This window comes from Hoplias malabaricus, chromosome 2 (genome assembly GCF_029633855.1).
Source record: "Hoplias malabaricus isolate fHopMal1 chromosome 2, fHopMal1.hap1, whole genome shotgun sequence".
Classification (NCBI taxonomy): domain Eukaryota; kingdom Metazoa; phylum Chordata; class Actinopteri; order Characiformes; family Erythrinidae; genus Hoplias; species Hoplias malabaricus.
The window spans coordinates 4,891,409-4,916,499 of NC_089801.1; the positions used below are offsets into that span (position 1 = coordinate 4,891,409).

Sequence of the window (25,091 nt, forward strand, 5' to 3'; positions counted from 1 at the left end):
TTCTCTACATCTCTCTCTCTCTCTCTCTCTCTCTCTCTCTCTCTCTCTCTCTCTCTCTCTCTCTCTCTCTCTTTCTCTTTCTCTTTCTCTCTGTCCACCCCAGACTCCCCCGTGTGTCTAGAGCTGTAGGGTACAACGATTACCATCTTTTTGGGGGCTTTAGCCGTCGTTATTCTTCTGAAAATCTAAAAGGTACTGAGGCTGTGTTAGTGTTTGTGATTTGAAAGACTTACATTTTAAAGCTAATTCTCTGTGAGCTGTTTCCTAGACAGGGATTAATCTTGGACTACATCCTCCTTTCAGTGGAAAATAGCAATTCAAAAAGACTAGACTTAATCCCTGCCTGGGAAACCATCCCTATATACGTGTTAGTGTGTGTTGTGCTGGTGTAGAGTGGATCAGACACAGCAGTCACAGCTCGAGCTTTGAAACCCTGTGTCCACTCTCTGTCCACTCTGTGAGACACTCCTCCCTCGTTGGTCCACCTTGTAGATGTAGAGTCAGAGACAGTAGCTCATCTGTCGCTGCACAGTGTGTGTCGCTCGTCCTCTAGTCCTTCATCAGTGACACAGGACGCTGTCGGCTGGATGTTTTTGGTCGGTGGACTGTTCTCAGTCCAGACACTGAGGGGTTTAAAAACTCCAGCAGCACTGCTGTGTCTGATCCACTCTACACCAGCACAACACACACTAACACACCACCACCACGTCAGTGTCACTGCAGCGCTGAGAACGAGGGGTCCTGCGGGGGTCGTGACCAATGAAGAACAGGGTGAAAGGAGACTGTGGTCAGTGGAGTAAACGAGGAGATGGTTTTAACGCTACAAACGTGGGCATCTCTGTTCATTCCATAGCAAAAGTCTCTCCTCTTTTCTGACCACATTTCATCTCTTTGATTTCTCACTCAGTTTCTGGGCCTTATTTTAGAGAGAAAAGTAAAAATAAATTCAAGAAGCGCATTCGGCGACTTCATGCTGAAATGTGAGCGAGGCAGCAGTAACATGACGTAATCTCCGAAACACAAAGCTCCCACACAGCTTTTCTGTCCTCCACAATAGATAGATAGATAGATAGATAGATAGATAGATAGATAGATAGATAGATAGATAGACTTTGAAGTAACATATAGTTGTTTTACTAAGCAGAGCATAAAAACATGTTAAATCACATCTTCACAGTGTTCAGTGCAACACACACACACACACACACACACACACACACTTGTCAGAAAGGTGTGTAAGCTATTGAAATGCAGAAGTGTGTGTGTGTGTGTGTGTGTGTTTGTGTGTGTGTCCCGGAGGAGAGATTTGCAAGTGTGAGCGCTGGACATTTCATCTGCTAAAAAACCCACACACACACACACACCCCATCAACTTAAGCTTCATAAACCTCACTCACAAACAGCTGTCAATCAAACTTACACACACAGCACCAAACAGTAAAAATGAATCGCATGCATCATAAATAGTGTGTGTGTGTGTGTGTGTGTGTGTGTGTGTGTGTGTGTGTGTGTGTGTGTGTGTGTGAGGGAGAAAGAGAAAGACAATGCACACTCTAGATCAAGTCAACACACACTAGTACATACAATGTTTGTGTCACCAGTGTGTCTTAAGTGTGTGCTTCAGACTTAAAATCAAATAGATTTAAAATATCACTCACACACACACACACACACACACACACATCAGCGGTGGTACGAGGTCAATAGCTCTGCATCCTTCATCTCAAAGAAGCACAGACAACACAACATCGCACCAAAAAAAACAGTAAAAACAAAAGCAGAAAAAATAACAATAATATTTAATACAATAACACAAGCCGTGATCAAATATATTCACTGCATCATATTCTCTAAACAATCAGCTATTTTGTCTATACACACACACACACACACGTGTAGATGTGATGTATACATTTCCATACGCCTTATGTCACTCTCTCACACACGCGCACAGACACACACCCACTCCCTTCAGACTGACACTGTTTTAAATAACACGGTTTCATCTTCATCAGCAGCAGCGCGAGCTCCTCAGCCCGGGCTCTCCATCGGCACGCAGCAACAAAGCTCGCGGGATTGTTTTGAAACGGTGCGCGCCGCGACAAGAAACCGTCACCCGGTCCGTTTCCAACAATTTACCGCCACACGTTCCATACCAATGTTTAACCGCCACACGTTCCATCCCCAATCTTTAAATGTCACCTGTTTCATTTCCAACAATTAACCGTCACCCGTTGCAACCCCAATATTTAACCGTCACTCGTTCCGTTCCCAACATTTAACCGTCACACGTTCAATTTTCAATATTTAACCGTCACACGTTCAGTTCCCAACATTTAACCGTCACACGTTCAATTTTCAATATTTAACCGTCACCCGTTCCGTTCCCAAACATTTAACCGTCACACGTTCAATTTTCAATATTTAACCGTCACACGTTCAGTTCCCAACATTTAACCGTCACACGTTCCATTTCCAACATTTAACCGTCACACGTTCCATTTCCAACATTTAACCGTCACACGTTCCATTTCCAACATTTAACCGTCACACGTTCCATTTCCAACATTTAACCGTCACACGTTCCATTTCCAACATTTAACCGTCACACGTTCCATTTCCAACATTTAACCGTCACACGTTCAGTTCCCAACATTTAACCGTCACACGTTCAGTTCCCAATAGCCGTATTAATAAACACATTCACTCGTTTAAATTTGAACCACCGTTAACGGTCATTCGAGCCATTCTCAACCGTCTCTGGTCCGGTTCTCATTTCTCAAATCGCCACCAGCCTCCACAAGAGCCACAAAACTCTCACCGCTGAGACACTCCGAGAAACAGCAGCAGAACTCAAACCGAACAGAGCAACACACACCAACAAAACCCACAATGTACTTACAGCAGATCCGGACCGACAGCAGCGGAACCACGATGACTACAAGAATAACAAAAAAAAAGAAGAAATAAGGAGGAGTAAGAAAACAAAAATAACTGAAAAACGTCTCAGTGACTAATAAAAAAAATAATCTCAGCACTTACCCAAGCGCGCGGAAAGCAAAACCGGCGGGAAATCCAGAGGAGTGTGTCCTCTTTCCTCACTCCAGCCACGAGCAGCTCTGCTCTCTTAGTCCAAACACGCTGCGAACACACACACACACACACACACACACACACCATCAGCATCACACAGGCTGGTCACCTCGGGTGTCCCCCCTCCTCACTCACTCACACGCGCACACACACCTCACCAAAAATAACGATCACGCACGAGGAAGGCAGACGCGCGAGATACCTGCTCGGGTTTGGTCGCTCGAGCCGACGGAGAGGAAGCGAGGCGATACGAAGAGATGAGGAAAAGTAAAGAGAGAGAGCGCGCGAGAGAGAGAGAGAGAGAGAGAGAGAGAGAGAGAGGGAGGGAGAGAGAGGGAGAGAGAGAGAGAGAGAGAGAGAGAGACCGTCGTCGCTGTCAAACTCTGTTCCGTTTTTGTTTTTCCTTTTCCTTTTTTTTTTTGTTTCTTGCCTCACCGAGAGCGCGCGAGGCTGCACACTCAGTTCTGACTATGGGCGCATCCACACACCACATACACGCGCGTGCACGCCGAGCTCGCTGTCTCTCGTGCGCGCACCTGCTGCAGTTCCGTCACGAACCGCTTGATGGCCGAGAGAGAGAGAGAGAGAGAGAGAGAGAGAGAGAGATGTAGGTAGAGAGAAAGGAAAGAGGACTGGTGGAACCTAAAGAAAGTGGAGAGATTTAAAGAAAGAAAACAACAGAGAGAGACAAAGAGAAAGTGAGTAAATAAAGAGTGAAAGAAGGTAAAAAGAGTGATATAAAAAGAAAAGTGATGAGGAAGGGTGTGTCACCTTTGCGAACAGTGATTAGTGTGTGTCAGTGTTTATCTGCTCGATCAATCCGTTTTCCGATTGCAATCGATCCGTTTGGAGCGAGTTTACAGCGGGATGCTGCCGGATAAACATTGACGGAAAAGTCCCGGAGTAAAGTGCTGTGTCTGGATTTGCGTCCGTCCTCAAACGGGACGAAAGGGAAAGGTTCCCGATCCCAATCCTGGTGACCGTAAAGTCTGGCACACTGTTGTTTCTTTCTGAGCTCCACCTGGTCACGGGATGCTTAGCTTAGCACATCTTCCTACCCTCCTCTAAATAGTTACATAGTGCCATTTCTGCAATTCTGAGCCCAGATTAAAGACAACAGAGGCTCTATTCTCCCTACTACAGGTCAAAGAAGCATCACACCGATTTTGAAGCTGTAATTTTAAAGTAAAAATACTACCTACTGTTGCTTTAATGTAGTCCTCTAGCCCACTGTCTGAGAACACTCCCAAAACGTTGCATCCTCTCCATGCTCGACCACAGAACTGATGACCAAAAACTTTTGTCTTACGTCAAACTGAGGCCAAATGAGCGTTGGCCAAGTCTAGGTGAGGTTATAGGTGTTAAGAAAAGTGGAAAACTTTAGCTTTAGCGTCTACCTCTAGCCGTGTCTGCCTTCAGATGTTGCTACCCGATTGGCACAGACTCATCACGTTGACCCTGGAGATGATCCTTGGATTCTTGTTGGCCTCTTGCGCTACCGTCCCCGCCAGCACAGGGGTCACTTTTGGCCTAACAGGCCTTTTAGGGTTGTTCTGTGTGGCACACCTTGCACATTTTGGTTATGCTTTGTGTGTGTGTGGCCACTGGCACTTAAAAAAAAAAATAATCGGATGTGGCTTTATAACATTTCCCCGTTTCATGAGAAGCCACAATGCGCAACGGGAGGTCCTTACCAAGCTCTCTGGCTTTAGACTTGTGATGAACAGGAAGCAGATGAGAGAGCCTCAGTGCACAGTTGATTTAAGTGCTCTAGAGAATGACAGAAACAGCCATTTTCTATCATTAACCTGACTAGCGCAATGTGTTAGCATCTGTTTCTGTTGTTTACATCAGTTCCAGTCAGAAGAACCCCATCGGTCAACTAGCAATGAACTAGCAAAGAGAAATTGGAATGGTTTTGAAACATTAACTCTGGGTAAACCTTCAGACCACACTCTCATGAAGACCATTACCCATGATCCATAGCAACTGAGTAAATCCAACTCATCCCTTGAACCTTATTACCCTGATGTTCATCCTCCTACGACATCTTTACCCGCCATGAGGAGCCTGTCAGCTAATGAGAGGTGCAACGGCCTGAGCATCGGTCCAAAAGACCGCAACTGGCACTTTCTTGGTGTGCAGGATGGCCCTCCAACTCCTCCAACACTCGCCATAATGCTGGCGTACCGTTAAAGCAACACTAGGTAGCATTTTTACCTTAGAATTATAACTTCAAAATTGCCGTGATGCTCCACTGAGCTTTAATAGGGAGCATAGAGCCTCTGTCGCACTGTAGAAACTGCACTATGTAACTATAGGAGGAGGGTAGGAAACCTGAATCCCACCGATGAAACCCAAAATCCCAATTGAGAAAAAGCTTCTTAGCAACCGTGTGTTTGCTGTTACTTGTTTACTGCGAGAGGATGTCATTCTGAACACGTCATTTTTCAAAGAAATATAAAAACAAACATAGAAATAGTTCAAATTTAATTATAATGTACAGAACCAGTCAAAAGTTGGGGCTGGTACACAGCTCTATACAGTGACTAGCCCCCATTCCACCAATGACCAATGAGAAAATGTCTCCAAACTTTTGACTGGTACTGTACATTAAAAAAAACCTGAGGTTTAAAGTCATTTATCTGCTCAGTAAGGGCTTATTTAAATAAAAACAGCGTTATTCCACTAAGTGTGATATTCTCTGTGTTTTTTAACCCTTTCCAAGCCTCTGCTCATGACAGTCCCCTATTATTTGAAATGATCATCCAATCCCTAGCTTTACCAGTTAATAAACACTTCGTTATGTTAAATCAAGCGTGCTGCAGATCAAGGAGAACATCTGGAACCACACTTTGTTCTTCACACTCACTCAACACACAGTGTTTATGTTTGTGGATTTATCGTCATTAATAACGTACAGTACGATATAAAGCCCAAACTTCCCACTCAAAAGCACGCACTTAAAAATCCCAATACTCTGCTACGAAAGACGTTCAGCCCGTCCTCACTTAACGTCACGTCGTCTTAACCCTAAAGCACTGGCCCATCGTAAAATACAGGTCACTAAAACTCTAAAATCTCTCTAATGAGCCTGGAACAATCTGCAGCTGGCCTCTACTAAACTCTCCTTCATTATTAGCAACTTTGAAGGTGAAGTATTCCTTCAATATGAGCAGCGTTAGCATTTTTAGGCGAAGTATTTCTCGAGCAGGCCAATTAGCAGCATTGACGTTTCTGGCGAGCTGTCCTTTCCTGCCCAGTATTAGCAATGCTCTGCTGGAATAGGCAACACAGCCTAAGATCATTTCAGCGTAGTGTTAATAATCACAGTTACCCGACTGGTTCTCTTCAGAGGTGATTGCTCTAAGACTGCAAGTGAAGCTCAGCTTCCCCTAAAATGTCAAAAAATAAGTGATCAAATATATACTGTTGTGTACATGTCATTGAATAAATATGCACTACAACGCACTCAACTTTTGTTCAGAATCAGCTTCTTATCACTGGTAAAGACGCTGCTTTCCTCTCAATCATTCCCGCAGCTTCACAGTGCTTTAAACAGTGAGGACGCTGAGCGTACACAGAGTTCAATAGCGAAGCAGCGAAGTGCAGCAAAACGAGACGAGTCATTGGATAAATGCTGGGCTTTGTCCCGCCCATCGGACGCTCAGCGTCTCTGGGGGTCTATGGGGCGGTGGGCGGGCCTCGGCTGGCCCGGGCCCTCAGCTTCTGCATGATGATTGGATGATCTGTCTGAGGCTGAATCCCTTTTTGATTGACAGCGAAATGAGCGAATCAGCGATCCTTTGGTGTAAAGATCCGTGGGAGCACAGGCGGACACACTTCACATGGGCCAAGGCAGTTTAAGCAGCCTAGCTCTGCTGGCCATTGAGAGGACACTAGTCAAGTCCCTGGAAAAGACGCCTTGTTGGTACGACAGGGTCACAGATCATTTTCTTAAAAAGGAACGGAGGGTAGAATTTACGTATAAATAAACCCACACATTTTATGATGTAGGCCGGAATCGAGCTTCCCCTCCTTGAAAGACCAGCATCCGCCACTGGTTCTCTTGCATTTAAAGCGAATAATGGACGAAATTCGAGGTACTTGACTAGTCTCAGTCTCCGCTCACTTTGACGCAGATCCAGATTTGGATTATCTTGCTCAGGTGTGTGTGTGTGTGTGGCTGGAACAGAACCAAAATACGGACCGGCTGCAGCTCCCTGAGGACCAGACTGAGGCTGATATACACAGGTTGGCTTTTCATATTCATAGTCCAAATCTGCTCCTCTTCCAGGATGGATCATGTCCAGAAAAACACCTGCAAAAAAAAAAAAAAAAATCCCACACCATAATTGAGCCCTGCATTAATTGGATCAGGTGCTGGCGCCACCAGAAAATAATTAGCATTCTGGAAGATTAAAGGCACTTGGGCACTTGGAGCGACGGTTTCAGAAAGAGATCCAAAAATCTGTTTAATATCATTTTAAAAAAATATGTAACCACTCAACCTTTATTTAGATCAGATTTATTTCAGTGGTCAATCTTCTGGAGCAATGCGAGTTATGTTTAAGTTAACACTGTTTTAATGAGACTGTAAATAAAGCTGATTGAGAGCAATATATGCCAGAATACAATGTGAGGGGCCATTGTAATTTTAGTGTGCACTGTCTCAACCCTATAGGGCGGCACAGTGGTGCAGCAGGTTAGTGTCGCAGTCACACAGCTCCAGGGACCTGGAGGTTGTGGGTTCGATTCCCGCTCCGGGTGACTGTCTGTGAGGAGTGCAGTGTGTTCTCTCTGTGTCTGCGTGGGTTTCCTCCGGGTGACTGTCTGTGAGGAGTGTGGTGTGTTCTCCCTGTGTCTGCGTGGGTTTCCTCCGGGTGACTGTCTGTGAGGAGTGTGGTGTGTTCTCCCTGTGTCTGCGTGGGTTTCCTCCGGGTGACTGTCTGTGAGGAGTGTGGTGTGTTCTCTCTGTGTCTGCGTGGGTTTCTTCCGGGTGACTGTCTGTGAGGAGTGTGGTGTGTTCTCTCTGTGTCTGCGTGGGTTTCTTCCGGGTGCTCCGGTTTCCTCCCACAGTCCAAAAACACACGTTGGTAGGTGGATTGGCGACTCAAAAGTGTCCGTAGGTGTGAGTGTGTTCTGGACCCACCGTGACCCTGAATTGGATAAGGGTTACAGATAATGAATGAATGAATGAATGAATGAATAAATGCAGTGCTGAGAGTGATATGAATTCCTGCTCCAGTGGTGGTCCCTAAGGGGTCCTGACCATTGGTTAAATAGTTAACGGGGTGGGTTTACATTTACAGTATGCAGTGAAACAGATGGACTGCAGTGTGTAATTGTGTAACTACACAGTGCATCTGACCTGATAGAAACATCTGTGATGGACTAGAGCCCTGTCCGGGGTGTGTTCCTAATGCCCAGTGATTCTCAGTAGGTTCTGGATTCTCTGCAATGAATGAATGAATAAATAAGACAATAAAATACCTTTCTTATAAAGCCTCATATCTGGTCCTGAGGAGAGCTGGGTGAGGATCAGTCTTGAGTCGTGAAGGTGTAAGCAGCGCAAGTGAAAGACCTACTCTCAGTGGATGAGGTTAACCTTGGTGTGTACACCCATACCCCTTCTGACTCTCTCTCTCTCTCTCTCTCTCTCACACACACACACAGTGTCCTTGTTGCTGTCTTGCTCTCAGAAGGACGGGTGGACCCAGCACATTGACTGTTCCTTCTCTCCGACCTTTGGCTAAATGTGACGAGGTTGAGAATGAATGAGTTATCGATATACGGCAGCTTCTCTCCTTCAAATCTCCTTCCACTGCTCCAGCTGGAGCTGGTCTCAGTGGGATCTGAAATAGACTCTGGTTGCATGGTGCCGTGTAACTAGTCTGGAACAGATAGGATTTTCTCATGGCCACTTATTAATTATAGGGCTATTAGCCACCTCCTGAAAGTGTTAATTCATATTACAAAACGTGTTCCTCGTCTGCGTTTCTCGTTTATTACGAGAGAATAGAGCTGCACTTAATTTGTCCTTAAGATCTAGTTACGTTTTATACCACTTTCTCTACAAGTGAACACAGTTGTGGGGTCTTAATGAAATGCCTCTGACATGCTGTGGTTAAAATACCACAAACACCACAGCAGCGTTCTCCCCCTGTCTCAGCAGCACTGCTCCCAGCTCCTGTCCCTTTCAATGATAACGAGCATCTCGCTGTTCACCCCGACCCCAAGAAGCGAGGAGCATTCATTCATTCATTCATTATCTGTAACCCTTATCCAGTTCAGGGTCACGGTGGGTCCAGAGGCTACCTGGAATCATTGGGCGCAAGGTGGGAATACACCCTGGAGGGGGCGCCAGTCCTTCACAGGGCAACAATGTGTGTGTGTGAGTTGCCCTGTGAAGGACTGACGCCCCCTCCAGGGTGTATTCCCACCTTGTGCCCAATGATTCCAGGTAGGCTCTGGACCCACCGCGACCCTGAACTGGAAAAGCGGAAAAGAAGATGAGATGAGAAGATATATATATATTATTTTATTTAACTAAAGGAGCCTTTACAATGCTAAATTTAGCATTATGGTGTTTACCATTATGACATCATAATAAAGCCCCCCTCCTACATTTATCCTCTGCTATTTACATCCACTGTTTAAAAATGTATTATTTTATCACTGGTTTTTATAGACGTCTGCACCTACTTCACTCTCAGAGTGTGTATGACCCAAATGCTCCAATATAAATTAAGCCACTGCAATTAAACATTCATAACGCCACCCAAAAGCATCGTCCCAATCTCAGGGTCAAGCCTTATATAACTCGTGCTGCAATCATTTCATTCCAGTTATCACAAACCCCACAGTGAGACCTGCTCCAAAGCTGGACATGGCAATCTCAGCCTGGAATAGGATGGAGTGACACAGGATTGTTTCCAGATCCTTCACATTGATCTGATTCCTTACAGAGACAGCAGCACCTTGTAAAAGTTTGGAGACTGAATTTTGAGTCCCTGGTCCATAGGTACCTGACAAGTCTGAACCACAGGGAGCAGACTGTTTCAAGGTCCAGTATGGGTCACAAATAAGGGTGAGCTATGGGAATAATGCGATTGTTACTGCAATTATATTACTACACACTGCAGCTCCACTACAGTCAGTCCACAGGTTCCACATCCACAGATTCAACCAACCATGGATAACTCAGCGGAGACTGTGGTCTGTAGATGTCAGGAACGAGGGGCGGACTGAAAGAGGCGGACGCACTCGCTAAAACACAGTAAACGTTTAATTTAACTGAAAATAACAAAACAGACTTTAAACATAAGGAAAACAGACTAAACTAGACACTAAGAAATAAACAGGGTAAACGGGGACAGACGGACAACAAAGCGAAAACGACGACAGAGGAAACTTCGGAGACAGACAGAAAACACGACTGACTAGACATAGGAGAAATGTGAAATGAGAAATGTACGACAAACAGGACGTGACACAAGAGGGCTTAAATACAGACACAAACGAGACACACCTGGACAGATAACGAGGACGGGTTAACACATGACACGGACGAGGAGGCGGAACAAAGGCGGAGACTCGAACATAAACAAAACATAGCCATGTGCTAAAAGCACATGGCCGGGGACAACAGACATGACAGGACGAAGGCGTGACAGTAGATCAGTAGACTGGTCAGGAACTGACCGTGCTGCGCTTGATTTATTGCAGCTGCAACACAGAGACACTTTACTTTTAGCATTTTAATTTTGTATTAATTTTATAATTACATATAATTATAAACAAGCACCACGCAGCAGTGTGTGTCTCAGTTACACAGCTCCAAGGTCCTGGAGGTTGTGGGGTCGAGTCCCGCTCCGGGTGACTGTCTGTGAGGAGTGTGGTGTGTTCTCCCTGTGTCTGCGTGGGTTTCCTCTGGGTGACTGTGAGGAGTGTGGTGTGTTCTCCCTGTGTCTGCGTGGGTTTCCTCTGGGTGACTGTCTGTGAGGAGTGTGGTGTGTTCTCTCTGTGTCTGCGTGGGTTTCCTCCGGGTGACTGTTTGTGAGAAATGTGGTGTGTTCTCCCTGTGTCTGCGTGGGTTTCCTCCGGGTGACTGTCTGTGAGGAGTGTGGTGTGTTCTCTCTGTGTCTGTGTGGGTTTCCTCCAGGTGACTGTCTGTGAGGAGTGTGGTGTGTTCTCTCTGTGTCTGTGTGGGTTTCCTCCAGGTGACTGTCTGTGAGGAGTGTGGTATGTTCTCTCTGTGTCTGCGTGGGTTTCCTCCGGGTGACTGTCTGTGAGGAGTGTGGTGTGTTCTCCCTGTGTCTGCGTGGGTTTCCTCCGGGTGACTGTCTGTGAGGAGTGTGGTGTGTTCTCCCTGTGTCTGCGTGGGTTTCCTCTGAGTGACTGTCTGTGAGGAGTGTGGTGTGTTCTCTCTGTGTCTGCGTGGGTTTCCTCCGGGTGACTGTCTGCGAGGAGTGTGGTGTGTTCTCCCTGTGTCTGCGTGGGTTTCCTCCGGGTGACTGTCTGTGAGGAGTGTGGCGTGTTCTCCCTGTGTCTGCGTGGGTTTCCTCCGGGTGCTCCGGTTTCCTCCCACAGTCCAAAAACACACGTTGGTAGGTGGATTGGCGACTCAAAAGTGTACATAGGTGTGAGTGAATGTGTGAGTGTGTTCCCGCCTTGCGTCCAATGAATCCAGATCCCACTGGAAAAGTGTTACAGACAATGAATGAATGAGTGAAACCGTATTGAACTGACACACGGCCTCTGAAACCTTCCAGCAGCGAACAATATGCCTTTGTCTGAAACGCCGGCCACAAATTTGGAGAATAATCTCAGCGGATGTGGATCTGTTGTGAGGAACGCGCATCGTCTGGTCACTGCAGCCTAAATTTACCCAACGTGCTTCTCTGCCTCTGTGCGAGTAAAGATGACTCCGCGTTATTATCTGGAAGCGAGTTAGCAGACATTACAGTGTTCAAATGAGTTTCCTCCACACCTCTTTTCTTTCTGCTCATCTCTCTCTCTCATCTTGGAGCTAAATCAGCGGATCACAGGCTCAAACTCTGCCTCTCGCCGACTCCCATCTGATTTCTCATGGATTATAGGACAAAAGGATTTACATATTATTTCACTTGGCGAGAATTCTGTTAGTTCATAATTCATAATATTATATGCTCTGTGTGTTTCAGTGTGTGTGTGTGTGTGTGTGTGTGTGTGTATGTGTGTGCAGCTCATTTTCCCTGGAAAGAGCTGATATTTGTTATTATGGTTCCTATGAGTTGACACAGAGGAGTGGAGCTGAGGAGAGATGAACAGATTAATAGAGTATTACATTAGAGCAGTCTCAGCCTTGCTTGAGGTTAAATAAACAGGCTTAAATAAATAAACTATGATAAAGCTGACACATGAGCCAAAGCACGTTGAGTTAACGCCCGTTCTCAGACGCTCTGTCACAAATCCCACCCTAATGCAAAGACATGAGAAAAAACTTCTAGCAACATCTGCAACCACAGCTGCGATGTACTGGATGTGGATGTTCTTAGAGAGTGTAGAGCTATCTGGGATTTTCACACCGTCTAAGAGCAAGTTTAGAGTGTGAAATGTAGGAGTTAATCAAGTTACACAAGAGGCCATGACCTCTCCTATAGCAGGGGCCTTCAAACTACAGCCTGAAGCTTTCTTTGCAGGTCAGAGGCGATTGCTCTAAGACTGCAAGGGAAGGGCAGCTTCCCCTAAAATGTCAAAGAATAAGTGATCAAATATATACTGTTGTGTGTACATATGTCAGTGAATAAATATGCACTACAACGCGCTCAACTTTTGTTCAGAATCAGCTTCTTATCACTGGTAAAGACGCGGCTTTCCTCTCAATCATTCCCGAAGCAGCGAAGTGCAGCGAAACGAGACGAGTCATTGGATAAATGTTGGGCTTTGTCCCGCCCATCGGACGCTCAGCGTCTCTGGGGGTCTACGGGGCAGTGGGCTGGCCTCGGCTGGCCCGGACGCTCAATTGAGCTTCTGTTTCTGGTGGGTTTGTTGTAGCTGCTTGTGTTTGGAGACTGACTTCTATCGCAGTTTCTGTCCAGCTCTGCTGGCCATTGAGAGGACACTAGTCAAGTCCCTGGAAAAGACGCCTTGTTGGTACGACAGGGTCACAGATCATTTTCTTAAAAAGGAACGGAGGGTAGAATTTACGTATAAATAAACCCACACATTTTATGATGTAGGCCGAAATTGAGCTTTCCCTCTTTGAAAGACCAGCATCCGCCACTGCTGCAGGTGGTAGAGCCAAGGGTAGAGACAGCACCAATCCAGCGACTACTGAAGTGTCCCTAGCAAATATTTTGGATGGAATTTACAATGCCACGGTCCATCAGTGTCTAGTCTGTGGTACAGTCAGTAACGATCTGATTCTCAGAGTCCCACCTCCAGAACCCACTCCACTAACAGAACTGGTTTTGCCGTTTCCTCCTGACGAGTCAGAGGCTGTAGTTGTAAGGAGACAAAGCGCTGTAAACACATCGTGTCTCTTGTTGATTAAGGGACAGTGCCACCAGCTACGATGGGCCACTTTAATCCAGCTCTTTTAGAGATACAATACCTGCGATTTTCCCTGTACGCTAACACACGTGTGCTGTAAAATCCGATGTAGAAGCGGTGTTTTTTGCTCCATGTTTTCTTCTCTAGCTGCAGTCCAGCCCTCAAAAGACTGAAAAACTCAGAGCTGGGCCATTGATTAAAAAACGTAAGGACCCCTGGCATGTCGGGACGCTGTCCACGGTTCTGAACACATGGGCACAGCCAGATTCAGGACCTCTGTCATGGACTAAATGGGCATACTTTTCAATTCAGTATCTACTAAAGCACCACGCACACCTGTGGACACTGTGTATCTCTATAATTAAATATTATACCCCAGCTGTTTCTCTGCACATTTTAAATATAAAACCCCTTTCACCCCTTTAATCAAATGGTCAGGACCCCTAAGGACCACCACAGAGTAGATATTTACATTACACTCTAAACTGCAGTGACGCTGATCTGATGTAGACATGGAGATGTACGGGTTTTAAAGGTGAAGCTCCTCATGGAACCGGCTGTAACTCATTCACTCACTCATTCATACTCATACTCACTCATGTTCAGGAACTGCTACAAAAGGGGGTGCTATTCAGCACCTTGCATCAAAACCACTGTGTCTAATGACCACTAATAATAGTAGCATAATTCAGAAGATCCTTTAATAAACAACAGACCCAAGCTCAGCTTCAAGCTCCAAAGTAAAAATTGAGAGGCAGTTGTGTTTCCACAGCGCCCCCTGCTGGGCTTCGGGAAAGCACAGCGACAAACAGGAGTAGACAGATGTCGCTGTTCAGTGTCAGTTGTTGACAGAGAGAGCAAGCTGAAGTGTCATGGCGGAAAGGCACACGTGTCGGGACACGTTTGGCTTCGTGCGCTGTCGAACGTTCGCCGTGATCTAAACAAAAAGAAGCCGTAGTTTTGGCCTCGGGTCGAGTAAGTGGAGCCAGGCCTGATTCTTTGTTTCCAAATCGATGTTGGAGTTTGAAAATACGTGTGAGTCACGGTGTGTGTGTGTGTGTGTGTGTGTGTGATTGAGATATAGGTAACTCATGGAGGTTTATGTATGCTGAGCGGCTCCTCTCTCTCGCCTCAGGGCGAAAAAGGAAGCGTTGGTGTCCACACAGCTGAGTGCTTACCCAGACGGAAAACTGGATAATGGGGACTGGAAGCAAATCACTCAGCACGGACACGCTGGAGTTCACTTCAACACTAAACATTTCTGTTGTCCTGTTATTTCTGGTCTTCTCGTCTGTCTCTCTCTCTCTCACACACACACACACACACACACACACACACACACAGGCTCATGTTTATCCAATTCGTAGTTGAGTGGTTGAGGTTTACTTGCCAGATTTACCAACATAAGAGCAGGAAAAATGGAAATGCTACTCATCAGAGGCTCTCCCACAGCAAACAGTCAATAAGCTCTACAGACAATGTACCCTGTGTGGCCAAAAAGGTGTAGACACCAGCCTTGGCTTTAATTAGAGCTATGCAACAGCAACATTTTGGGAGCAGCACCACGCCCACACTCCACTCTTCAGCCCTCCAAACTCATGTCATTTCAGTGTCAGTGTGTGCTCACCGCTGCCCCTAGTGGACATCTACTGCTGTGTAATGACAAACAGTAACACCTCCTTCTGAGACACTGTAGACTAAATGCTGGAATATCACTGTAGCTGCATTTATCCACTAGAGCATTAGAGAGGTGCTGCTGTTCTATGGTTTGTTCTGGATCTCAGACATCACTCAAAACCCATCCGAAAGGTACCAGAGGGAGCTCCGTGTCTCCAGAACCACTCTAAAGATGTGAAACATAAAGGACCTTGGAAATTTTGAGCACAGATGGCGTTAGCGACAGAAACAAAAAAAAAAAAAACATGTCTCTAAACAAAACTGAGTAAGTTTGGCTTTGGTCTTTTTCATATGCAGCACTTTGTATCTGTCTTTTTCTTTTTCTCATTACCAAAAAGCTTTTAAACTCTGTAAACTCTGTGAATGCCAAATGTTGCGACTTTGGTTGCAAGCAGTTTACTTTCCAAGTGCATGAAAAAATGATGTGTTTATGTTTTCCGCAGTACAGATGATAAAAGCTTGAGTTTCAGAGCCTTCATCAATTAGGCTGTTTTACCAACCTGCCATCAGCTCTCCCCTAACGGATGTATAGAGAAGATATGACTATGGATCCCTCCAAGGCACGGATTTATTTATTCAGTCATTCATTTTATGTATCTGCTTCATTCTATCTGCAGTCACTGGGTTCATGACAGGACCACATTCACCCAGTCACTCACACCTCTGGACAATTTCACAGACTCATCCAGTCACTCACACACTCACTCCTGTGGGCAATTTCATCCACACACTCACCCAGTCACTCACACCTGTGGACAATTTCACAAGCACTCACCCAGTCACTCACACCTGTGGACAATTTCACAAGCACTCACCCAGTCACTCACACCTGTGGACAATTTCACAAGCACTCACCCAGTCACTCACACATTCTCACCTGTGGACAAGTTCATACACTCACCCAGTCACTCACCCCCCACAGTCCTCAAAGTTCAGTAGCTGAAAGCCAGTCTGGGTGACAGTGATAATTAAGGCACTGAATAACAAAGTAACACAGCGAGCTCCGCATTCACAACTCTGTTCGGTCTCTTAAAGGACTTTTTCAAAATAAAAAGCATATAAGACAACATACTGCACAGCGTTTCTTGAGTTATATCGGCTTGAGGTCACCACAGTTCCTCTGAGCCCTCATGTTAAGCTCCAGAACCTCAAAACTCAAAGCTGTGAAGTAAGTTCTGTTCGCCAAAGGCCTTCACCAAAGTCTGGGAATGGATCATTGGTGAGAGGCTGGGCTTCATAAATATTCAAGGCTGCATGTGTGTACCCTCCTCTCCTCTCAGCTCTGGCGAGAGCGTTGCAAGGATTCCAGACATTGACATGTTGAAGACGCGATGCCTGTACTATGTGTATTGCTACTGTAACAGAGCCGATCCAAAGGCCCAACATCCTCACTAACGTTCAGGACTCCAACTTGGCGTTGTCCAACCTGACGCGTTACGAAGAGTAGTGAAACTGCAGCTAACATCTGGCAACTGCTGCATGGTGCTATGCCCAAAGGAAAGCTCCGTGTAAGAGCAATGAGATGAAATGTGTACGAGGGCTGCTTTAATGAGAAGTGATGGGTACCTTCATGTACGCTTCAGAACGTGGCATTGCACGAGGTTTAATGCTGTCTCTCTCACTATCGCTCCTTCTTTCTCTCCCTCTGTCTCACACTCAGGTTCTTTCACTCTCTCTCTCTGCTGAGATTATAATTAGCCTCATATGTCATAATCATCACATTCGTCTCTCGCCAGACCTAGAGTCAGACTGGATCAGCCCACTCCCTTTAATAACAGCATCCAAGCACCCACTGCCTTTCCAATAACACAAACACTCCATTGTAAATAAAAGCATGCATTACACTCACCTGACTATAATCACAGAGCTTGTGTTATACTTTTAGACATCAGGCATCAGGTAGTGTCGCAGTCACACAGCTCCAGGGGCCTGGAGGTTGTGGGTTCGATTCCTGCTCCGGGTGACTGTCTGTGAGGAGTGTGGTGTGTTCTCCCTGTGTCTGCGTGGGTTTCCTCTGGGTGCTCCGGTTTCCTCCCACAGTCCAAAAACACACGTTGGTAGTTGGATTGGTGAGTGTGTGAGTGTCCGTAGGTGTGAGTGAATGTGTGTGTGTGTCTGTGTTGCCCTGTGAATGACTGGCGCCCCCTCCAGGGTGTGTTCCCGCCTTGCGCCCAATGATTCCAGGTAGGCTCTGGACCCACCGTGACCCTGAACTGGATAAGGGTTACAGATAATGAATGAATGAACATCCCCACTTTCTTGGGGATGTCCTGCTCTGCGTGAACACTGCTGCTCTCTTATCCATGTATACAACCTGAGCATCCAATGTTGACATCATATTTACATATACCCACCCACTCAGCCCATACCGATTTGGCCCCACCCATTTTTGACGAGTGTTTCTGCTGAAAAACAGTTCATTTGCATATATACTCATTATTATAATTATCAACTCCCCCTCCTTTCACACCACTGACACGGTTCAAAACTCCGCCACTTGGCTCCTTACTCACAGCCGCCCTCTGCAACATATCACACCTGTTCTCCAACGCTTCACATGCAATTTAAAATTACTCTACATACCTACGTGTTTATCTGATCTTCTACTTCCGTACACACCCTCTTGTTCTCTGAGGTCTTCTACAGTCCAGCTACGCACTATCCCTCCATCCAATGTTGGCATACAATCTGCCACTAACTTATTACCAGTGCTGTCCTTTTGTATGAATCCCTGTTGTCTGTAATCCTACATGTAAAAGCAAGTGTAAGCGTCTTTGCGCCCTTGAAAAGTGCTCTATAAGAATAAAGTAATATAATTATTATCATAATAACAGCCTGTTTAATTCTAAGACATAAACAGAGGTTGTAAATGAGGTCTTGTAAAAGTGAACGACTGTTTACGGTACATAAACCCAAAGGGTTCTCAAGGACAAAATCAGGAGCATACACCAGGGTTCGAACTTATACGTAAGTCCCTAACCTAACCATCCAGTCTACATGAGGTTCAACTAGACAAACAGCCTGTGAGCATCTGTACGCAGAAGTTAAGAAATTATAAATTGGCCTTTGCTTTTGTCTACACAAGAAGGTCAATAGCAGCACGTTCGGCAGCACCGACGTTTAAAGAGCAGCTGATACAGAGAGAGTTAGAGCACGAGGTGCGGAGAGAACTCAGCCAACCACTGGGGAGAAAACATTTACAATTTATTCCAGTCTAAAGAACACACTGTGCAGAGCAGTGTCTGATATTTCCGCCTGTAATTAAGGAAGGAGCAGTTTATTTTGCCAAACGGCTCAGAGTAGAACACAAATAAGAGCTCTAAAAGTAATAAATGTTCACGCAGTGCTACAGCCACCGCTTTTTTTGCACTAGTTAATATTTCATGTTACACATACACACTATAAAAATCAGCTGGAGCTGAGCAAAGATTGCGCGGTCTACAGGTATTCGGTACTCCAGTCCGTAACGCTGCCACTTGATTTCACTAATGAACCCCTCTCTTTAACGAAGACAGAAACCTAATTAGTGAGAATTCAGGGCCATGGTGCATGGCTTAATCAGCAGATGCTGGAAATTCAGCTCACCGTCCACATACCGTGTGGTTCTGGGGGTTATTTTAGGGAAATGTTTCACAGTAATCGCAAAACACTTCCAACAGTGTACTGTAAATACAAATAGTTAAGTTATGCTGGTGTATAGTTGAGCTGGTCTGAGAAACAAATGAGCAAAGCATGTGACTGCACAAATATACTTTATATAATTCACATTTTAAAGAGCAATTACTTGTCATTGTACAACGAAATGTGTCTTCTGTATTTAACACATCTGTGGCAGTGAACACACACACACACTAGTGCACTAGGGGCTGTGAACACACACCCAGAGCGGGGGGAAGTCATCCTCGGCACCTGGGGAGCAGGTCGTGGGTTCGGTGCCTTGCTCAAGGGCCCCTCAGTCGTGGATTGAGGAGAAGGACAGTGCTGTTCCTTGCCCCCAGTTTTCCTGCCGGTCGTGGGAATCGAACCAACAACCTTCAGTTCTAAGCCCTCTTCTCTAACTATTAAGCCATGGCTGTCAGCATTTATCCTAGCTAATACAAATGGGTTCGAGTCTAATCTCCCCTTGAGCTCAGACGCTGCCACAACAACAGCCAGTGCTGATGCCTAGAAACACAAAACATAGCGTAGTTCAAGTTCAATACACGGCGTGTAGCCAGTGCTCAAACCTGAAAAGAAATGAGTTAAGTGCAGTATAAGTGCAAAAGAGTATATTTCAGTGTGCACTTAGATTAATGGACCACAAAAAGATGGGTCTTCAGTCTGTGCTTGAAGACTGTGAGAGAGTCAGCTGGTTGTACAGCCATTGGGAGTCGGTTCCAATATCTGGGAGCCAGGACAGAGAAGAGTCTTCACTATACTATGTTTAGAAATGCCACCTCACAGGAAATTCATTCATTATCTGTAACCCTTATCCAGTTCAGGGTCGCGGTGGGTCCAGATTGGGGCCAATCATTGGGCGCAAGGCGGGAACACACCCTGGAGGGGGCGCCAGTTTTTCACAGGGCAATACAGACACACACAATCACACCTATGGACACTTTTGAGTCGCCAATCCACCTACCAACGTGTGTTTTTGGACTGTGGGACTGTGGGAAACCGGAGCACCCGGAGGAAACCCACGCAGACACAGGGAGAACACTCCACACTCCTCACAGACAGTCACCCGGAGGAAACCCACGCAGACACAGAGAGAACACACCACACTCCTCACAGACAGTCACCCGGAGGAAACCCACGCAGACACAAGGAGAACACACCAACTCCTCACAGACAGTCACCCGGAGGAAACCCACGCAGACACAGGGAGAACACACCACACTCCTCACAGACCGTCACCCGGAAAAAACCCACGCAGACACAGGGAGAACACACCAACTCCTCACAGACAGTCACCCGGAGGAAACCCATGCAGACACAGGGAGAACACACCAACTCCTCACAGACAGTCACCCGGAGGAAACCCACGCAGACACAGGGAGAACGCACCACACTCCTCACCGACAGTCACCCGGAGGAAACCCACGCAGACACAGGGAGAACACACCACACTCCTCACAGACAGTCACTCAGAGGAAACCCACGCAGACACAGGGAGAACACACCACACTCCTCACAGACAGTCACTCAGAGGAAACCCACGCAGACACAGGGAGAACACACCACACTCCTCACAGACAATCACCCAGAGGAAACCCACGCAGACACAGGGAGAACACCACATTCCTCACACACAGTCACCCGGAGCGGGAATCGAACCCACAACCTCCAGGTCCCTGGAGCTGTGTGACTGCGACACTACCTGCTGCACCACCGTGTCCCCCACTTCACAGGAAAGAACAAATAAAAAAAAAAAAAAAAAAAGAGAGATCTCCTCAGTGACTCTAGTTTCTCACAGACCGAATAAACTCTAGTCGAGTGCAGTGAGGGAACGAGCAGTGCCACCATCCCAGTCCCAGAAACATCTGTTATGAGGCGGGACGTGGGCTGGAAAGCTGACTATTTAGACAGCTGCCTATGTAGGTAGTGACTAATAAGCAGCTCACTAGGAAATGGGACACGCCCAGAGCGTATCCATCAGCTCAGTTCATTTAGCTTATTTTTATGAGTCACACTTCACGAAGGTCATCCTCAGTCCATTATCCCGCTCTTAATCTAAAATCTCTAATGACTTACAATAAATGCTTGCAAGATAAAGTCCACCCCATCCCTCCATCCCTCTGTCCCTCCCTCTCTCTCTCTCTCGCTCTCACTCACTCTCTCGGGTTCAGTGCTTTCTCTGAATACCCAATGAACACCTGTGAAGCTGGAGCTGAATTAGGATTCTGAGGCGTTTCACAGACTCTTAATTATGGCAGTTTCACATGCTAATCATCCACAGACTCACACAGGCCTCAAGCATACAGCAGACATTAAGAACTACGTCTCTCTCTCTCTCTCTCTCTCTCTCTCTCTCTCTCTCTCTCTCTCTCTGTCTCTCTCTCTCTCTCATTGCTTTTATTTTGTGTTACCCTCCTGTCTCTTGCCATCTGCCTTCAGACACTCGTTCTATCAATCTCTTCCTTTCTTCCTTCTCTCTGTCTCTCTTTCTCTCGCTCATCTTCTCTTCTCCCTTTCATATTTCTCACTCACTTTCTCTCCCTTGGATGTTTCGCTCTCTCTCTCTCTCTCTCTCTCCTTTCTGTTCATATTTTTCTCGTGTTTCACTTTGTCTTCACACTCTTTCTTTCCATCTCTTCTCTCTGTATGTCTCTCCTTCACCTCGTTCACTCTTCTTTCTTTCTTTCTTTCTTTCTTTCTTTCATTTCTCACTTTTCAGTGCTTCTCCGTATTCTTTTTTCGGTCTCACTCTTTCCCTCCTTTGCATTTCTCCCCCTCACCTTCTCTCTATTGTTTCCTTCACTCACGCTTTTGCTCAGTGTTTCATTCATTCACATCTCTCATCTCTTTCCTTTTATCTCTCTCATGTCCCTTCATCTCCCTTTGTTCCCTCACTCTGTCATTCCCATGATTCACTTTCACTTTTTTCTTTCTCTCTTTTTCCCCCTCATTCCTTCTCTCTTTCTCTTCTTTCGCATTTCTCAGCCCTTATTCCTGTGCATCCTTTTCTCCTATCGCCTGCCTCTCTCTCTCCCTCTCTCTCTCTCTCTCTCTCTCCCCCACTCTCTCTCTCTCTCTCTCTCTCTCTCCCTCTCTCTCTCTCTCCCTCTCTCTCTCTCTCTCTCCCTCTCTCTCTCTCTCTCTCTCTCTCTCTCTCTCTCTCTCTCTCTCTCTCTCTCTCTCTCTCTCTGTATATATGCATGTGAGGAGGGCACTGATGTATTGAATCTTGCCGACCCCTGGTTTATCCTCTCTCCTATTTCCATAGTTATCATGGCCCTTTCCACTCGCGGGGAGAATTTTGCAAGCATTTACATTTTTTCGCTCGGGCCTCCTATCTGGACCCAGACACTCTGTAAATAGCTTTAGTTCATGCTGCAGCGTGAGGACCACCCTCGCGGGGGGATATTTAAAAGCCCATCTCGATCAGTCATCAATAATTAACATTAAATTAAATAAATAAATTCAGTCCGGGTTATTCAGGGCTGTCTCGGGGCTCTGGGAGATGTACCGTAAACACCGCGGGAGACTGACAGTGGTAGAAAAGGCCGGAGCTGGGATTTAACCCTCAGTTGACCTTTCTTATCTCTGTTGTTTTGCTTTGCTATTTAAAAATAATTACATAATCAGAGTTGTATGGTTTGTTAGGGAATAAATTTCATTTACATTTGATTTGCATTCTGTATCGACAGGTTTGAGGCTCTAACTATTAATTTTCATTCCTCTGAAATACATTAATTCTTTATTAGGTTCAAAACATCATTAAATATTTTTTTTTCTATTTACAAAGATAAAAAGAAGAGTTGATGAACTGGAAGTTTAGACTATTTTTATAGTGAAATTAATGCTTCAAAATCACTGAGAAGCTTCACCGACACAGCACAAAGAACAGAGGCTCTGTCTTTGACACTCCAGGCTCAGCATTGCAGAAACGGCACTATGTAATCTTTGGAGCAATTTCTCCACTTGTTTCAACAAGCTATGAGTGAGAAATGGCTGTTCATTTCTTTTAAAAATATATAATTTCCATTCATCTCCATTTCCACCCTGTCCCACCACAACACACACAATGCCCCCAACACTAGGAGGAAGAGAACAAGCATATGCTCTGTCTGGGACATGTGGTGTCAACCACCGCCTATTTTAACACTCTGGAGGAGAGCATCTACTTCCCAGGAGTACCTCAACAGTGGACCAAGACAGGCACTGGTTAGCAGCATGCCGTGAGATGAGGAGAGTGAGGCAGGGAAGTGTTCGTCCCACTCATCCAGATAGAACAAGGCCAACTGCACTCTCTAGAACAGGGTTTTTCGTCCTGTGGGGCACAGATGACGTGAAGCACACTCTAGTGGTCTCTAAGCCCATCCTAAAGACTTTTGGAGGTTTTGGAACTCCTGCTGGCAGAAAAGGGAGTCAAATCCTGAAGCTTGTTGCTTATAGAAAGAAGCATGGTAGAAGGAGGATGTTGCAGCGATCAAATGACCAGTACTCGGCACTTCTAGTGTTCTACTTCAGTTTCATCTCACTTTTCTACTTGTTTATCATTATTTACATAGTTTAGTTCCTGTGACTGAACTGAAATGGACTACAAATCGTATAAGCAATTGTTTCCTATTTCTCCAGTTTTCAGTGTCAGAACATATTTTCCCGAAACAATGGGTTTTGTTTTCTTATGGGCCACTAAACTTCCAGTCATAAACAGGTGGGCGGTCAGATGGAAAAGTTTGAGAACCCCTGCGCTAGGATTCCTGGCCTGGCTGAGGCATCACTGCATATAGAAACAGAGATCTCCTACAGATCGGGCCAACTCTTGGACCACTGCAGCACTCGAGAGCCCACTGTGTGCTTTTCTAAGGTCTAATAATTCAATCTAATAAAAAGAATTGTAATAATATGCTGCAAGTCATCATAAAACTCCTAGCTTTCTTTCTGCCGGTCTTGATCCACTTCCAAACAAATCTTGCTGCTTTCCACTGTGCAAAGCACAGTGACAGATGGCACCTCATTCACTGGGTCGTGGCTCATTGGTTTATATTATCCCAAGAGGAACATAAGACATACATACACTCATATAAAATCCACAAGTTCAGTTAGACTCAAGAACAGTGTGATTCAGAAGATTCGGTGTAAAATCATCACCGTTATTTTCACCCATTAAACTCTTACCAACTGGAATTTTGGCTCATTCTCTAAAGCCAGTGTCAGCACCAGTGGCGATTGCTCTAAGACTGCAAGGGAAGCTCAGCTTCCCCTAAACTGGAAAAAAATAAGTGATCAAATATATACTGTTGTGTGTACATGTCATTGAATAAATATGCACTACAACGCGCTCAACTTTTGTTCAGAATCAGCTTCTTATCACTGGTAAAGACGCGGCTTTCCTCTCAGTCATTCCCGCAGCTTCACGGTGCTTTAAACAGTGAGGACGCTCCGCGTCTCTGGGGGTCTATGGGGCAGTGGGCTGGCCTCGGCTGGCCCAGACGCTGAGCTTCTACATGATGATTGGATGATCTGTCTGAGGCTGAATCCCTTTTTGATTGACAGCGAAATGAGTGAATCAGCAATCCTTTGGTGTAAAGATCCGTGGGAGCGTTACATTTTCATTCTGTTTTGAGTTGAACCGGAGACTTTCTTAAACCTCTTAGCGGCATTTTCTTGGTTAAAAACGACTAGCGACAAATCGAGCTTCTATTTCTGGTGGGTTTTTTGTAGCTGCTTGTGTTTGGAGACTGACTTCTATCACTCTTTCTGACTTCTATCGCAGTTTCCAGTGGGTGCTCCTGAGCCCCTCCACCGTCACAAAGCACTCACAGACGGACACACTTCACATGGGCCAAGGCCGTTTAAGCAGCCTAGCTCTGCTGGCCATTGAGAGGACACTAGTCAAGTCCCTGGAAAAGACGCCTTGTTGGTACGACAGGGTCACAGATCATTTTCTTGAGGGTAGAATTTACGTATAAATAAACCGACACATTTTATGATGTAGGCCGAAATTGAGCTTCCCCTCCTTGAAAGACCAGCATCCGCCACTGAGTTTCCTAGGACAACTAAAATACTAAAACCTAAAGTAACCAAACCTAAACACACCCTTAAAGATGCAGTTACAAACTTTACACACAGCTTTGATG

The 25,091-nt window shown here is 45.8% G+C and overlaps 1 long non-coding RNA gene across 1 annotated transcript; it reads right to left on the reverse strand.

Annotated features, from left to right (window-relative positions):
• Nucleotides 1-2,595: 2,595 nt before the first annotated feature.
• Nucleotides 2,596-3,555, reverse strand: LOC136674807 (uncharacterized). Its single transcript, XR_010796097.1, has 3 exons — nt 3,296-3,555; nt 3,043-3,141; nt 2,596-2,938 (listed from the first exon to the last, which is right to left on the reverse strand). It is a non-coding gene; the product is annotated as an uncharacterized lncRNA (long non-coding RNA).
• Between the last annotated feature and the right edge of the window lie 21,536 nt (nt 3,556-25,091).